Here is a 10,238-nt window from a genome sequence, read left to right on the forward strand (position 1 = left end):
TATTGATTATTTTTAAATTTTTATGAATATAAATACAAAACATTGTAATAAAAAACTCCAGTTCTTATGTTAATTTGATATACAAACCTAAAATAAGTAACCTACACTATATTTAAATTTATAAAACAATATATAGTATTATTATACACAATTTGTAATAAAATTTAATAGTTGAAATGAAAGAAAATAAAATATATTGTTAAAACAACCTACACTAACGTGTGTATTTAAAATGCACAAATTGTGTTTTTTTCCTGTACATACCATGTTAAAAAAACACTAAGAGTTTGCTTTTTTACTGAATAATTATATTAAATAAATATAAAATATTGTCGAATTTAAGTACACAAATAGTGTACTATATATACAATAAAATAAATCAAATTGATACACAATTTGTTGATTATAGAACCACAGTTGTTTAAACACAATAGCATAGAGAAATTCTACACAAATTGATTCTGTACCATTTCCAGAATCAAATTGTATGTAAAATCTATACAATTGTTGAATTTTTATTCACCTATTTTTAAGAGTGCACCCTCTATAGTCACATAGTGTAATGTGGCTGTAATACTCCTAAAATAGTAAAAAAAGTTCCTCTAAGTGTACGGACGGACAATGCATATTAATTAAAGGGGATTAGGGGCACTGAAAGGCTGAATTTAAAAAACCTATTTTTTTTAAATTTTAGGCTTAAAAAGCGGGATAAAGAGCTACGTAACGAGTTAGCAACCTATCAGAACAAGCTCTTTGCCTTTAATTTTCTCAAAAACCATTGTAATGGGCGATGTGCAACAAGAGTACCTTTTTTTGTAGGAAAAAGTATGTAGTCTTCAAAAAATGAAACTGCGTTATAAGAATCACGAAACAACCCCTACCCTTGCAAAAACTACCCTTTTGGATTTTTCAATATCACCATTTGATTTAGGGCCAAAATTTATGGCAGAGGATTTTCTTTTCTAAATCTAAGCTTACAATGCACCCTTTCAGTGCCTCTAGCTCCCTTAATATGCATTTTCTATCCTATACTTAAAGGAACTTGTTTACTACTTTTAGAAGTACTATCACCCTCTAGAAATTTTTTAAAACCCTTAGAACATTGAAAGGCTAGAATTAGCATAAATTAATATTAAATTGATATATAAGAATAACATTTCAATCATTCTCAAGTCCTTCTAAATCACAAGTTAAGGACGCTTGTTAGTTTGTTAATTATGTAAATTCTAAAAAGTCATTCGAAAAACCCGATCCTGACATGGTTTGGTTGTTTCATTCTTTACCTATTTAGCTGAAGATAACTGGTTAAGAGACTTATAAGCACGCTCCTCTTGATTGTAAAAAAATTACTAATCATTATTTTGAAATTTACAGTTGGATTGTCGAACATACCTCATGGACCTGAAGTTTAATGGAGTGCATCATGTCCGGCTGAGTTATGGGCTATACAGTGAGTTACCAGGTTGAGAGGAATTACTTTGGTGAGCTTATCCTTTCCTTCAATACTGACTTGTCAGTAACTCAATCATTACTCCACCAATTCAGGTTATTACATAATTTAGCAATGAATATTATATAGCATAACTCAATATATATATTTTCGTTGACACTCTGTATATATTCATGGCCAGGTATACTACACCACGGTAAGCCCCCAATAAAAACTTGATTATCAATACTACGAATATCACTCCTACCATCATCATCATCATCATCATTTACCATTAATGCGACTTATAATAATATCGAATGTGATTTTTATGTAATTATTAAAATAACGACCGTACCCCGCTTACCTTGACTTTCTATGGCGGGTTTGGAGGTGGTCGTGTTGGCGGCGGAGTACCTCGTTGTCAGCCCGGCGGTTCTTCTGCGATTCAGTTTGTTAGTCGCTCGTGTCTGGTTGGTGGGTGAAGTGGTGCTCTCGATGGTCGGGGGTGTTGGTGGTGTTGGTGTGGTAGATCTTCTACGATAGCCCACGCGGAATGGTGGTCTGGTGCTGCCGGGAATCTGTCGGTTTTAGAAGTTTCTTGTTATGTATTTGTTTGGTTTGGAGAAATAAAAGTGGTTTTGGTTTGTTGTTTTATTTTTTCTCTATATACAGGGTGTCCTATTTGCCATGTGTGACTATTGCTATTTCCGAAACTGTAGTAGATACGAGGGCGGTTAAATTAGAAAATCGTTGCCAACTTTAATGCTTATTCTAAGTCCTTTTTTGAAATGTTTTTTAATACGTGAGTTACAGGGTGATTTATGAAAAACGCCAAATTTAATTTTAATTATTATTTCAAAAACATTAATTTATGGAAACTTACTTTTAATTACAAAGTTTTATAATTTTTTGTGCTCTATAAAACTTCACCTTTAATTTTTTTTTATGACATTTGGTATCTTGGCAACAGCTAGCAACTTCTTTTTTTAAAATCCAGACCGGTATTTTTTATAACTTATTTCAAAAGCATTTTTTATTCCCTTTAAAATAATGTATCTCATTTATACGTTTTTCAACGTTTCGACGTATTAATAACCATCATCAAGAATTTTTCCTTAATTCGGGCCTGATTTTTTTTTTAAATTAATTACTTATTAATACAGTAAAAAGTTTATCTTTTTGGTTGGTACTTAAAAATATGTATAAACCCTAACATAATATAAAAGTGGTAATATTAATAGTAATTCAATTTTAGACATAAAATGACTTGGTTTTTTCAAAAACCTTTAAAGACTGTACAATTTGTTTGGCTGTCATCAATTTATTTATTCATTAATCGTCTGCTGAATAACATTATTGCTTTTAAATGTTAAAGATCAATATTAAAATGAGGTATTTAAAAAAAAATATTACAACAATGATTTGATTAAAAATTTATTTTTAATAAACAATATGATAATGAACAAAAATAAATCCAGAACTTATTTAAAATAAATAAAGGCTATTAAATCATACATATGTACCGGGTGTACAACTAAGAGAGGTCGCCGGCCATATCTCAGTAACTAGTCATCCCACAGCAGAGGGAAAAAAATATTTCTTATAAAAGTGGCAAAGAGAAATTGTTAGAAATTATTTATAGGTTCGTACGATGGCCGCTAGGGGGCGCAATACAACATTGAAATAGAAAAAATTGGTTTTATTGAAAATGTTCAAAGTGAATCCTAGAGAAGAATGATGCCATTTTAAAGCATGATAAATTCTAAACATTTTTTTATTTCAAACTTTTTTTTCTAATCTGTCAAATAATAGGTGGGGTTGAATATTTATATCTAAAATTCTTGATAGCTTTGGATTGGTCTAACGAATTTCAACGAGCTTACTTTTGTTTTCAAGAATAATTATCAGGCTTTTATCTGGTATAATTACTTAGCCGTTTTAGTTGTTTTGTTGAGCGCTAGAGGGCGGTTTGTGTTATTTTGGACTTTTTCAGCGATTTTCTGGCAAATATTAAATACAACGATATAATTTTTTTTAGTTAAACTAAAAGAGCATGAGACAACATAAAAACTGGTGCAAACCGCAACTCGATATCTTATTTTACAAGAATAATAAAAAAGTCAATCAGGAATTTTGTTTCACTGAGGTAACAGAGGATACAATTTCCAATATTGTGCTTGGGATGAAATCTAAGGCTTCTGGAAGCGATGCTATTAACAGTACTATTTTAATATTGTGCTGCCCCTTTATCATCAACAACTGAAAAAAGCGAGGTTTTCGGAATTGCGGTAAAAAATTTAATAGCCATAATGCCTACAAAAATATATCCTGCAGTAATTATAACCGACGATGATCTTAAAGAAAGGAAGGTGCTCAAAGAATATTGGCCAAATGCCACGTTACTGTTATGCACGTTCCATGTTTTTAAAGCAGTTTGGAAGTGGCTCTGTACATTTAGCAACGGTGTACCAATTCAGGACAGACAGAAGCTTTACATCTACTTCAGAAACATATTAAAAAGTAGCACTAGTGAGGAAGAAGTAGAAGAAAATATTTCTATATTAAACAAAAGCTGTGATCAATATCCCAAGTAGAAGAGCTATGTTAAAAGACTATTAGACAGAAAAGAGTCTGGTGTTTGTTTTACAGAAAAGATTTTATTACCAGAGGATCAAATACCAACAACATTATAGAAGTAATTTTTAGACTATTTAAGGATATACCGCTAGAGAGGACCAAAGCATATAATCTTGTACAACTTGTTGATTTCATTGTGGTTAATTTTAATTGTTACTACAAACAGAGACTACTAAATGTAGTTATGAACAGAGTTGACATCAAAAGATATATCGCCGACGATAAAGATGTCGATCCCGATAAAATTCTACAGATAAGCGGTCTTCAATATACTGTTTCGAGTTCTTCCACGGAACACACTTACTTTGTAGACATGGAAATTGGTGTATGTTCTTGTCCGCAGGGTAGCACAGGAAACATTTGTAAGCATCAATCGGCGGTCATTAAAAAATATAATATTACGAATGCCTGCAATGTTCTTTCGGAACAACAGAAACACATTATCTATAAAATAGCGGCTGGGAACCAACCCCCTTCTAATTTGCTTAAACCCCTTCTACTAAAAAAATATGTAACTGATGTAGAACAGAGTGTACCTTCACCCATAAAAGAAAGCCGGAATGTAGAGCCCAGTAACGATTTTGTTCTTAATTTTGGGCACCCAGGGCAACAAGATATTGAAAAAATTGAGGTCACAGACGTGTTAGCCGAATGGAAAACATTTGTACACGAATTGGATCTTAACGTTCAACAAAATCTTTTAGATGATCCTGAGAACTTTGTAGGTGGGGTGAAGGCATTCATGCAAAACTATAAAAAAAATATTAACAGTTCGTCGTCTCTTCTGAGTAGATTGCACACAGCCTTTAAACCCTGCTGTTCATCTTTAAATAGGAAAGTGGTACACACAACTAGAAAAGGCACTAAAATTTCTGTCCAACCTACAAGTGTAGCAAGGAGAAAGACCAAATTTACAGGAAGAAGACGATTTCAGTCTGGAAGAAAACCGAACAATTCAACCAATAACGAAAATCTAGCTCCTCATAGCCTTAAAAGTTGTGTCACCCAAAATCGAGCTCTAGGAGCTAGATAAATAGCTAAATAATGTCAGGTTCTTATATTTGTATAATATACGAGTAGTATGTAGGTTATTAAAAAAAATGCGAAAAAATTAAGAGGTAATTTTTTGTTCAAAATAAAGGGTAGTTTGTTCTATAAATGTTGTGTCAAAAGTCAACGTAATTAAAAGTAACTAACCTTTATTAATCCGATATCTTTCTAATGTTTATACAACAAATTACCCTTTATTTGAACAAGGAATAACCCCCTTAAGTTTTTTGTACTTATTTTGAGACAACCTGTATAAGTTTTACCGTTATAAGTACGAAAAAATTCAGGGTGTGACTCTTGGGTTAATTTTAAGAAAAAAAACTTTATATGAACGTATGTCCTAGAAGTCCTAACTTTTGAGATACAGGGTGGATGCACAGAAAATGCATACCAAATTATACTACAATATCTCCAGGGGTTTCACAAAAATTAACACAAAAAACATATGTTGTTCTTAAATATTTACCACCCTGTATCTCAAAAGTTAGGACTTTTAGGACATACATATGCGTTCATTTAAAATTGTTTTCTTTAAATTTACCCAAGAATCACTCCCTGATTTTTTTTGCACCTATTTATTTACACCTTGTATAATAGGATACAAAAATCGAGTTTGGAATAACAAATTTCTAATAATATGTCATCATTCATAATATTCATAAAAAAGGTGCTTCTTTTAATCTGGAGGTGAGAATACCTGGCTGCTGGCAAAGTTGCGCAAGAGATATCGGAAAATAAAAAACTGTTTTTTTTATTTTATTAAGCTCCAAATTGGGCAACTTTGTCTCCATTTAACCGATCCTGTAACTCTTACGGTTCCCGAGATCCCAATGGTCACCCTCGAATCTGGGACACCTTGTACACGCTTTTTTTAAATCACATAAATGACCTGTGACATTTCGTCTTTTTTTTATTTTAAATTAACATTTTTAAGGTTGGATACTATTTATATGGGTGTAACACCGTTGGGTCGTGGTGTAACAACAAGCGAGACAAACGAAATGCCATGCGAGTGTCGTAATGCCAAGGCGACCGCAAACCGATCCCACAAAATCTCATTTTTCATTATGTCAATACCGATTGAATTATTAATTTTTTAATTGTGATGAAATTATAGTTTTTTTCCCCATGGAGAGAAAATAATAAAATAAGTCTTATGTAAGATTAGGATATGATTTTTTTTCGAATGATGTATAGGGTGTTGAGTCTTTTGGGAAAATAGTTTATTCTGCTGCAGATCTTTAGTAAGAAGTGCTACTTCAGCCTTAAAGTCTGCGTCGTTATTGCAGATGGTTAAAGCTCGGTTGTACAGAGGCCTCATGATTCCAACTTTAGTCGTCACCAGAGTGATTGGAATCAAAGTGTAGATATTGTCCAGTATGAGTGGGTTTTCGATACACAGGTGTTCTTATAATGCCATTTGTATTCTTGACAAGAACATCTAAGAATGGCAGCGTCGAATTTTTCTCCATCTCCATGGTGAATTTGATACTTGGCACCATGTTGTTCAGGTGGTGCAAGAAGCTCTGAAGTTTGTCTTCCCCTTTATCCCAAATGATAAATGTGTCATCAACGTATCGCAGCCATATCTTTGGCTTTTGTCGTGAAGTGCTGATTGCCTGTTCCTCAACAGAAATCGAAGAATAGGAAATTGCTTTAGTTTACACTTGATAAACGTCGTGTTGTACCAAAAACAAAGACAATGTCAGTCCGACTACCTAATTCTACATTACCATTGTCTACCACTTTTAAAAACAAACATAACATTTTAATACCGTATTTGCCCGGTTTTGAAGATACATTTGTACATTTTAAAGGGACAACGGTCTCTAAAGCTTACCAGTTGTTCGTCTAACGTACAGTATTCTGAAGGTGTATAAAGCTCATTTTATTTGGAGATAATTGCTTTACAGATTGGTGCAAAGCGATTTGTTTCACGTCGTTGGATTCTAGTGTCCTTATCATCAAATCTAATCAAATCAAAGCAGTTTGTGAGAAATGAAAAGCGGGATTCACTTATTACTGCTCGAAAAAATGGGATTCCAGTTTCCTTCTTGAACAGTTCTTTGGTGGTTACTGAATTCATGTTTAGGGCTCCAGCATAGTAGTAAACTCCACCTAATGCTTTAATTTCTACTAGATTGATATCTCTAACATATGATGGTCTTTTTCTTTTTGATGCAATTGTCTTCAGTGTATTGAGATGATTTCCAAATTTGACAACGTTATGGCAGAGCACCTTAGACGCATCCAGAGCAATAAAAACTTGAAATGGTTTCCCCACTATTTGCGCCCAATTATTCGAAATGAGATAATCTCGCTAATTTCGACAGAAATCAATAAAATTATTTTATCTAACATACGAAAAAATTCGTATTTTTCAATCATACTGGATGGTACCCCTGATGTTGCGCATAAAGAACAATTATCAATCATAATTAGATTTGTGGATGTAATGAATGACTTAAAGAAGATAAGAATAAGAGAAAATTTTTTAGGACAACCATAGAAGGTCGAATTTACAGAGCATTTAAGAAGTACTTTTCAACATTGTCGGATGCGGTACGCTCTAGGCTGACACCACATTATAGCAAACCTCCACACCTATACGGACTACCCAAGATTCATAAGGAGCAAATGCCTCTGCGGCCCATCACGAGCTCTAGAAATTCGCCGACATCAGAACTCTCGAAATTCCTTTTGAAGATCATTAGACCGATCCAGCGAAATGCAGCGTCTTTCGTGCGAAACTCTGCCCACTTTGTAGACCTTCTTGGAGGGATCGAAGTCGAGACCAATGACAGATTGGTGAGCTTTGATGTCGAAAGTCTCTACAACCAACCAATGTACCAATGTACCCATAGAAGAGTCTTTTAACATCATCCGAGACAAACTAAGCAAGGATGCAGCTTTCTCAACTCGGACCACACTGCCTCTGGACGGGGTGATGGAACTTTTGGAGATCTGTCTTCGTAATTCTTACTTTACTCAGGTCAAGGATAGATTCTACGCCCAAGACGAAGGACTTCCGATGGGTTCATCTCTTTCCCCAGTAATAGCGAACATCTTCATGGAATGGTTCGAGAAACATGCAATAGATGCCTCTCATTGCAAACCCAAGCTCTGGCTTCGATATGTGGACGACACCTTCATCATCTGGGACAAAGAGGAAAAAGCACTTCAGGAGTTTCTGCTTCACCTCAACAACATCAGACCAACAATCAAGTTCACGATGGAGACAGAGAAGGACTTAGCTCTACCTTTCCTAGATGTCCTCGTTAAAAAGGTCGGTGGAAATCTACGAACTTCCGTTTATAGGAAACCAACACACACGGGCCAGTATCTTCACTATGAGTCCAACCCATCCTGCAACCACCAAAGTAGGCATCATAAGATCCCTCTACAATAGAGCTCGAACCATCTGTAGAAGCGACGAAGATCTCAAGACTGAAGTGAATACCATCTACAAAGACCTACAACAGAATGGATATCCAAAGAAGCTAATAAGTAGGACCATCCAAAGAACGCGTCCAAATCAAATCAGAGACGAGGCCACCACGACAACCAGACTTCTACCTATACCTTACATTAGGGGTACATCGGAACAAATCCGACGCATTGCCAGCAAGTACAATATTAGAACTGCCTTTAGATCTAGCACCACTATCAGAAGCGTGGTATTAAAGACCAAACCAGATGGCCTGTTGGATACCTTAAGTTGCGTCTACCAGATCCCATGTGAGTGCGGTGACTCATACATAGGTGAAACGAAGCGCCCCCTAGAAGTCAGAGCGAAGGAACATCGCAGCTGGACCCAAAGAGGAGAGGTTTCCAAATCCGGAATAGCAGAGCACGCGTGGAATAATGGACACAATATCAATCAGTCAGAAGCCAAGATTCTGCGATCTGGAAGCCTCTACTCTTAGGACAGTGTAGGATCTAGAGAGAGACTTGCCTTTCCACATCGCTGCACACATCTAGTATATAAGCCTATAGAATAGTAGTTTGCTGTCACCGAAACGTCGTGTTGCATTAAATAAATAAGACAATGCAAGTTCGACAAGATGTTTTCACTGTACCATTGTCTACCACCTTCAAAAACACTAAAAGCTTTATCAGATACTAGGTGGTCAAGTAGAGTAGATGCCTTAAAACCACTCAGGCACTGTTTCAAAGATGTGTGTAACGCTTTGGAAGATTTGAGAGATAATGCAAGTAAGGATATGTCTGCGAAGAATCAAGCAAAAAATATTTTAGGAAAAATAATAAGTTACAATTTTATGTGCTCGCTGGTAATGTGGTATAAAATACTTGAAAGGGTCAACGTTGTCATGTGATGAAGAGTTCAACGATCTATTAGATGAAGCAAAGAAAATTGCCCAAGATGTTGAAGCGGAAATAGAATTTCCTGTAACCCGTCAACCATTTAGTTACGAAGTTGCAGAGGAAAATGTCGTCGATCCAACAGACAATTTAAAAATTAATTTATATTTTTATATGCTAGACGTTTCCATTAATTCAATCAAAGACAGATTCGATTTGATGAACAAAGTTAATGAACCATTTTCATTTTTAAACTCTCTATTTGACTTAGAGCTTTATCCGGATCAATTGTTGATGAAATGCTGCTAAGAAGTTTACCTACTTCTCACGGATGAGGCAAGAGATGAAAAAGACATAAATTGGTGATGACTTATTCAGTGAAATCAAAGTGATATGCACTTTCATAAAATCGGAGGCTAGCGCGGAAAAATTACTTAAATGTTTGGTAGTTGACGGCTTGGCTTCAAATTTTCCAAACCAGACCCGAGCTCTCAGAATATATTTAACGTTACCAGTGTCAGTGGCAGAAGGAGAGAGAGATCCTTCAGCAAACTTAAGTTGATAAAGAACCATCTGAGATCCACGATGTCAAATGAGAGACTTTGGGTTTGTCAAATCCACCCTTGTCAGGGGCGGTGTGGACACTACTTGCCCCGGGGCGCCTCATACCTTATAGACGGCACTGCGTAATGCAAATTAAAATAGAGAGCTTAAGCCAACCCACACACCAAGGGTAAGCTCCGTAACTTAACCGGTTTCTCCGGTTGTGCTGGTTACCGTATCATAACTATACAAT

General features: G+C 35.2%; 1 protein-coding gene and 1 long non-coding RNA gene across 2 annotated transcripts in view; one reads left to right on the forward strand and one right to left on the reverse strand.

Moving 5' to 3' along the window:
- The window catches only part of LOC126739986 (uncharacterized), a 31,534-nt gene extending 29,426 nt beyond the window's left edge, over positions 1-2,108 (reverse strand). The window contains exon 1 of the mRNA XM_050445833.1: positions 1,797-2,108. The gene's annotated coding sequence lies outside the window, so the exon portion shown is untranslated. The remainder of the gene's footprint in view (positions 1-1,796) is intronic.
- On the forward strand, positions 1,936-6,281 carry LOC126740011 (uncharacterized). Its single transcript, XR_007661768.1, has 2 exons — positions 1,936-2,073; positions 6,054-6,281. It is a non-coding gene; the product is annotated as an uncharacterized LOC126740011 (long non-coding RNA).
- Positions 6,282-10,238: the final 3,957 nt, after the last annotated feature.

This window comes from Anthonomus grandis, chromosome 1, assembly GCF_022605725.1.
Source record: "Anthonomus grandis grandis chromosome 1, icAntGran1.3, whole genome shotgun sequence".
In the NCBI taxonomy this organism is placed as follows: Eukaryota; Metazoa; Arthropoda; class Insecta; order Coleoptera; family Curculionidae; genus Anthonomus; species Anthonomus grandis.